Genomic DNA, 8,244 nt, shown 5'->3' on the forward strand with positions numbered 1-8,244 from the left:
TTTTTTTGTCTGTCATGGGGCTTGAACTCTGGGCCTGGGCGCTGTCCCTGAACTCTTCAGCTCAAGGCTAACTCTCTACCATTTGAGTCACAGCGCCACTTCCGGTTTTCTGATTGGAAATAAGAGTCTCACAGACTTTCCTGCCTGGGCTGGCTTTGAACCTCAATCCTCAGATCTGAGCCTACTGAGTAGGTAAGATTACAGGCGTGAGCCACTGGCGCCTGGCCCCAACTTTGTTCTTATTTCTTGTAAGTTTATATTCGTAATTTTGTATTTCTGTCCTTAAAGATCTCTATCATTAAATTGTGTAAAATTCAGGCACCACAACCTTTCCCCACAACAGAGCCAGGCATGATGGTTCAGGACTATAATTCCAGCTACTGGAAAGGGGATGATTAGGAGGATCCCAAGATTCAGTTCAAGATCAGCCTGTATCAGTCCATGTAGAGGGTCTGGTGACACACATGACTATGATCTAAGCTACACAGGAGGCACAGGTAAGATCACAATCCAAGATTAGCCCCAGACAAAAACGCAATACCTTACTGAAAAATAATCACTAAACCAAAACAAAACAAAAGAAGTGCGGAGGGCAAGGGTCAAGTGATAATTGAAACCTCAGTACTAAGTTCAACCCCTAGTGCTGGAAAAATAAACACAAACTTAAGAAAACCTCCTAACAGGAGATTAGGCCATTTGAGGATTTAGAGAAAGGATTTGGAGGAGTGTAATGTGGTTTTCTACTTGAGGGTTTAAAGACAGTGGAAAAGACTGGACTGACAGTAGACTAAGCTGGAAAGGCAACTGAGGGAAAGAGTGAAGGGTAAGTAGGTCTGTCTGATGCTGGATAACATAGTCTCATTAAAATTAGTATTTTGGCAATGTTGGAGTTTGAAGTCAGGATCTTGTTCTTGTTAAGTGCACCCCTAGCCCTTTTTGATTTAGTTTACTTTTCAGAGAGGGTCCTATGCCTTTTGGCTGATCTCAGACCATGATCCTTTTACCTTTGTTGCCCACCTAGCTGCGATTACAGGCAGGTGTAACTGTACCTGATCCCTCCCGCCTTCCTTCCTTCCTTCCTTGCTTCCTTCCTTGCTTGTTTCCTTCCTTCCTTCCTTCTTTCCTTCCTTCCTTCCTTCCTGCCTGCCTGCCTGCCTGTATGCCTTTTCTTTCTTTCTTTCTTTCTTTCTTTCTTTCTTTCTTCCTTTCTTTTTCTCTCTCTCTTTCTCTCTCTTTCTTTCTTTCTTCCTTCCTTCCTTCCTTCCTCTCTCTTTCTCTTTCCTTCCTTCCTTGCTTTCTTGCTTGCTTGCTTTCTTTCTTCCTTTCTTTCTTGTCTTACGGTTGAACTCAGGGCCTGGGCACGATCCCTGAGCTTCTTTTGCCTTTTACCACTTGAGCCAAAGTTTCACTTCCAGATTTTTTTGTGTGGTAAAGAGTCTCATAGACTTTTCTTCTTGGGCTGGATTTAAACTGTGATCCTCAGATCTTAGCCTCTTGAGTAGCTAGGATTACAGGCATGAGCCACTGGCACCTGGCCCATTCCTTCTTTTCTGATGTGAAGAATGTCGGGTAGGGAACCTCTTATAACACAACTGTGCCAGTGTGTTTCAAATGGTAGAGCACTAGCCTTGAGCACAAAAACCTCAAGGATAACAATCAGGCCCTGAATTCAAGCCCCAGGACCAGAAAAACAACAACAACAACCCCTACCCCCAAATAACAACCAAACCAAACCAAACAAACCTGGTAGATTCAGAGTTAACAATGAAGATCAGTGTTGGGTTTAAGATTTGGATTTTAAATAAGTCATTTATACTGCTTGTGTATCCAGGGTGAGAGGAAAAAGAAAGATCAGTATTGCAAGGTGACAGACTATCTGTAGCTCTCTTTTCTGGCATGGACCCTTGGAGGAGGCCTCAGGACATGACCTTCAGATTATCTCACTTTTTCTTGGGTTTTTACCTTGTCCAGCACTGAATGACTTTGTTGATACTCCTGTCTTTATGGTGTTAGGCTTTTAAGCTTATGAGCCATTTGATGTTGTGGTACCTTTGACACATTCTAGAAGAGCCTTTACCATGAGGATAGTTGTCTCTTCCCTGAAAACAGATTTGTAGCCTGGTCTCAATTAGTGTTCCAAGAGAAATTCCCTAATAGCTGGGCAGCTTCTGTTGGGCAATAGTTCATCAAATATTTGATCAAAGACAAAGTACAGATGCTGGAGAGTGGAGAGAGAACAATGTGACTGACCTTAACTTTTGATCAGGGAATTAGCCTGTTGGATGGCCAAGTGGATAGACAATGCTCTCAAAGGCATGGGATTTATGGTTTCATCTACAAAGCAGATGACTGAACACACAGCCCACACCTATTACCAGTACACCTTTTGACAAAGTAGACCTGACTAGTGTAGGATGGCTAGATCATGGGAGAAATTATATAAATGGTGATTAATTTGAGGACTTTATTCCAATTCTGTTTATAACAATTATGTTTTCTTTACTAGTAAGTTCAGAACACAAGTTATTCTCCACAGTAAACACAGGCTTGTGAAAACTTGGCAGAAAATGGGAATGGAAGATCTGAGATGGAGAGACATGGTATAAAAAATAAAAGTAATAGTTAATATTAACTCTATAGTTAATGTATACCACTATGGCAATTTATCTCTTATTTATTTATTATCTATCTATTTTCTGTTATCTATGTATTTATGTATCTGTTACCTAAGTCATTTGTGTATTTGTGTATCTATATATTATCTATCAATCAATCATCTATCTACACTTAATTTTCAGAAGAGTGTATGAAGCTGATGGTATTATTTCCATTTTACAATTGAGAAAATTGAGTTAATAACTTGCCAAGGTCATGCATTTCCTAATTATCATATCCTACTTATCAATTAGAATTGATATGCAGGTGTGTCAATTCTAAATCCCATAGTCTTCACCCTTATCCTAATAGTGTATTCAATTCTTAGTGAACAGTGCTATGAATAACTCCTACTACTTTCCCCTCATTCCTCTTACATACAGATAGAAACTCTCTGGGACTCTTTGCTGCATGAGCCTCTGCTTCTCAGTCACTCATACATGCCACTCTCTAAACAAAAACTATGAGGGAACCATGTATTTTTGATAATATGTTGGTAGGATGTTTGATAATTAGTTCTGAAAGTCTACTTTTGCCCTAAATGGAATTTTTCCTGGAAGGCCATAAAACTAGAAGAGATTAAAATTTTTACTAGATTGATCAGGTTACACACATCCTCTGCTCTAATACATCACAAACAAGAAAATAATAAAAGGCATTTATGGAGAATCTTTTTGCCAGGAGTCATCTCAACACATCATAAAGCATCAGGATATGACAAGAGATTGAAATCAGCCAGGCATATAAACTTGTATTCACTCACACTGCCTGTGCATTCAGGATGGGAGAAAACTTGGAGAGTGTTGAAGAGTTCAATAAACAGGCCTTGTGAACCAGTGAGAAAGTTCTCTGGGCTTTTGCTCAGATAGATGGGCTGGTCCAGTGACCTCCTTCCAAGGAAAATTTTAGGCTGCTCATATCTACTCTGAAAAGCAGCTTCAGGCCCTATCTGTTCCTGGTCCTAACAACATCCAAGATGCTTGGCATAATGTTTTACCCAGTGCCTGAAGCCCTTTAAACTTGGAGAAGAAAAAAGTTATCTCAGACTTTGAAAAGAGGAGGCTAGAAAAATGATGTCATGAATAAAAATGATGGCCTTTGGAAGAGCTGAAAAGTTATGACAATCTTTCAAATGTCATTTAGTTTAAGTTTGTTGACTTGTAGTCATAGTCTATCTCCTGTGACTGGATATAAAGCTAGAGCAGAAGTACCCTGCTTCTACTCCCACCCAACATTGCCAGTATATTATCAGTGTTTGCCTTTGACTTGATTGTTTTCTCCATCTTGGCTATAAAATACTGAGTACCTGATGTGTTAGGGTTCAATAAATGCTTGCCTTTATATAAACTACCTACCTATCCAGGCTCATCAAATCACCTATATTTGTTTATTTTTATTTTAATTTTATTGTCAAGGTGAAGTACAGAGGGGTTACAGAGATCACCTATATTTAAAAACCACAGACAGCAATAAAAAAAGAAAGCCACAATTTTAAAAAACTAGGACAATTAGAAGACAAACCTAGGAGTCTATGGCATAGAAAAACCTGATATACAAACTAAAGGCATAGAAAACCTCTGCAATGATGGGCTGGGAAGGTGGCTCAGTGGTAGAGTGCTTGCCTTGCATGCCTGAGGCCCTGGGTTCAATTCCTCGGCACCACATAAACAAAAAGAAAAAAGCCGGAAGTGGCGCTGTGGCTCAAGTGGTAGAGCGCTAGCCTTGAGCTGAAGAGCTGAGGGACAGCGCCCAGACCCAAAGTTCAGGCCCCATGACTGGCAAAAAAAAAAAAAAAGAATAGATGAACAAATGAGCAGGAGAGAACAAAAAATTCTCAATACAGTAGTTCCAGCAAACTTCTAAGATGAGTAAGTGAGACAGAAAAGAACAAAGAACACTCAGATCAGCCAAGGGAATAAACCAACATAAATCAGAAAATACCTCTCAATAAGAACTCTAAATGGAAACAAGAGATTTTTTTTCTTTGTTGTTGTTGTTTTCTTTTCTTTTTGTCTTGTTTATCTGGAATGGTAAGGAAGCACAAAGGGACAAAGGGTGAATAAATGCAGTAGTGGTACTAACTAGATCCTATGGTAAAAATGAACTGTACAACTTGTAGGTGGGGATGGGAGGGAAAAACTGGGAGAGAGCAAAGGAAAGGATAGCACTGTCCAAAAAGAAATGTACTTACTACCTGACTTATGAAACTGTAACTCTGTGCATCACCTTTATGAAAACAATAAATATATTAAAAGAACACTAAATGTAAGTGGTCTTCACTCTGTAATGAAGACACAAACTAGCTGATCACATTAAACAACATGATTCAATTCTGTTATTTGCAAGGACTACACCTCGCTGGTAAAGGCACACACAAACGGAAAGTGAACAATAGAAAATGATATTCCAAGCAAATGAAATCCAAAAGCAAAGAGAAGTAGGTGTAATCATATCTAGCAAAGTAGACTTCAATCTAAAATGAGAAGAGGTAAAGAAAGTCATTACATCTAATACATAGAACACTTCATCAGTAATTATATGTATGTATGGATATATATACCCAATTTCATACAACAAAAATGCTGGACTTAAGAGTCCAAATAAAACAGTAGGGAATTTCACTACTCCACTCTCATCAGTACCTAGATCATCTAGACAAAAATACTATCAAATATGGGGCTGGGAAGGTGGCTCAGTGGTAGAGTGCTTGCCTCCCATGCATGAAGCCCTGGGTTCAATTCCTCAGCACCACATAAGCAGAAAAAGCCGGAAGTGGTGCTGTAGCTCAAATGGTCGAGCGCTAGCCTTGAGCTGAAGAGCTGAGGGATAGCGCCCAGGCCCAGAGTTCAGGCCCATGACTGACAAAAAAAAAATAACTATCAAATAAAATTTAGGGTTAGATTATGCCATTTATCAAATGGACTTAATAGACATCTATAGAATATCTTATCCAACACCTATGGAATACACATTCTTCTTAGCAGCTTAAGGAACTTTCTCCCAGGTAGATCACAGTTTAGGCCATAAGTCTTTTTTTTCCAACTAAATACAGATATTTATTATGTGAAATTACTCTGTCTAACAATGAAATAACGAACATGACTGAAAGAAAAATTAGCTTTGTAATTCCAACTACTGCAGCCAAGTTTAATTATATGGCTTTTGTTTAAGTCCCTAATACAATGATTTATGTAGGAAGTTTTTCTTAGAATTTGCTGCTAGCATTAACAATGTCTTCCTTGAGAAATGCCACTTGTCACTTTTTTTTCTACAGTATATTAGATAACATCCTTAAAACATCTCCTGTGTGGCCAGTGGTATGCCAAACATTTCTTCCACACTTTCTCAGATTATTCTTCCAATGTTTTATTGAACAATGTCCTGTCATCATTCCACTGATGAAGTTAGGAAATGGACTCCTGAATTTTTCACTCTTTCTTAGCTGCCAAGACAATTCAGACAAAATTTTAAGTACATATCAACAACTGCATTGCCCCCTTTTAAGTGGAAAAGACATTCATTTTTCTATGGGCTACAATCAGACTTCTTACACATTAAGATAAGATGCTCTATTTTAATTTTAACGTGTGTGTGTATGCACATGTGTGCATATGCACACCAATCCTGGGGGGTTGTACTCAGGGCCTTGTGTTCTCACTTGTGTTTTTCATCAAGGCTGGTACTCTACTACCTGAGTCATACCGCCACTTCCGATTTGCAGCTGGTTAACCAGATTAGAGTTCCATATGTTTGTCTGTTCAAAATGGCTTTGAACTTAAATCCTCAGCTCTTAGCTTCCTGAGTAGCTAGGATTACAGATGTGAGAAACTGGTGTCCAGCTCAATTTTAATTTTTAATTGCTTGTTTATAATTGTGCAGTCATTTGAGGGGATTAGTTGGGAGGATGTTAGAAACTGAACAGTATTGAAATACATTTCATCTGTGAATGAAGATAGAAAAATGAGACCCACTGAAAGTTGAATAATAAGGGGTGGTGGGGATGAGGAAAGAGAAAGCAAGCAGGAGTAAAGTGTATACACATGTGTGAAATACCTCAGTAAGCTCCCTCTGAACAATTAGCTAGCCTATACTAAAAACTAATTAATGACAGGAATGTAAACCAGCTTCCATCTGGGGTACAGGTAGCAATGGGAAAAGGGAGGGGAAAGGAAGGTGAAGGAGGGTGAATATGATCAAATCAGTGTATTTGAAAATACAATGAAGCTTGTTGAGTCTGGTTTGTGAAAAGGATGAGGGGGAATGACGGAGGGGTGATTCTGATCACAGCAGACTGAACGTGTATCTGGATATGTCAAAGTGGAAACCCCTAGAACAACTAATACTAATAATTTTTTTTAACCAACTATCAGTGTTAGCCAATATTAGTAATATGAGATTAGGAAAACCTTATATGTGTCTATAACTTGTAGATAATTTTCTAAACATTATAGAATGCTCTGAAATAAAATATTTTTAAATTAAAAGAAGAATTTTAGAGCCAACAAGACAGAAGCAAACACGAACCCCTCCAAGTCTATGACAGAAGACATATTAAAAATATTTCCCTGGCTATGGAACACCATGACTTTACCCTACCCACTTCTGTAGCATCATGGTAAAGGTTTTCTTTATGTTCAAGCAGCACTGAGTACCTATCCCATTTTCCCGTCACTCGGTTTTAAATTACTCAGCCTAGTATGGAGCATGGATCTCATCTCCAGTGACACGAATATCTCCTTTACTCCCCTAGCACAGCCAGGTATAGGCCTTTTCCTTTCTCAGTTGAGAAAAGATATGGTAGGATATTCAGGTGTGCCACTGGCTCACCAGTTCCCTTTCCCTTTTGTGGGTCTCGTAGGTATGTTGGGTGAGCTGGGTGGAAGTGAAGGAGAAATCACATTCCTGTGTGATAGAATTGGCTGGCTGTTGGTTTAAGGAGCGCAAGCCTGGTCTGGTGTTGCTTAGTCTGGGTCTGTGCAGTGATAGTGGCTGACACTCACATGGTTGTCTCTATAGGTGTGTGTGTGTGTGTGTGTGTGTGTGTGTGATTTTCTTGCCAGAGTATCTGACTTCAAGGAAAGAGTAATCTTTGGGCTCCATGAGAGGCTATGGTGCCAATTTCTGTGGAGGAGATGCTGTTGCTGGCTCACGTCTTCACCTCTGTGAGTTACATGTGGCCTCACAGGAATCTCTGCTGCTGTTCTTTGGCCCCTGAGGGAACAGTGAGACTGTGTGTGAGGTGGTTGTGGTTCATTGTCATCTCAGATGTGCTGTCCTTGTCCCTCTATGTTTTGTGGAGATAAGTATTCCAGGATGCCACTGTTCCATAAAGCAGGTCTTTCTAAAATTATTTAATGTTTATTTATATTTGAAGAAGTCAATCTATCATTCTTCCCACCCCTTAAAAAAATAAAGCCTATATGTTCCAAAGTAAAAAAGAATTAGTGGAAAAAGATAGCCTTATTTAAATGTTCACAAGTCTCTAAAGATCTGGCATAAAACAAGTCTTAACAGCTAAAAAGAATTGAGATAATTTCTTGTATCTTATCAGATCACCATGGAATAAAACTAGACATCAACATCAAGAAA

Source organism: Dipodomys ordii, unplaced genomic scaffold, assembly GCF_000151885.1.
Source record: "Dipodomys ordii isolate 6190 unplaced genomic scaffold, Dord_2.0 Scaffold20, whole genome shotgun sequence".
Lineage (NCBI taxonomy): Eukaryota > Metazoa > Chordata > Mammalia > Rodentia > Heteromyidae > Dipodomys > Dipodomys ordii.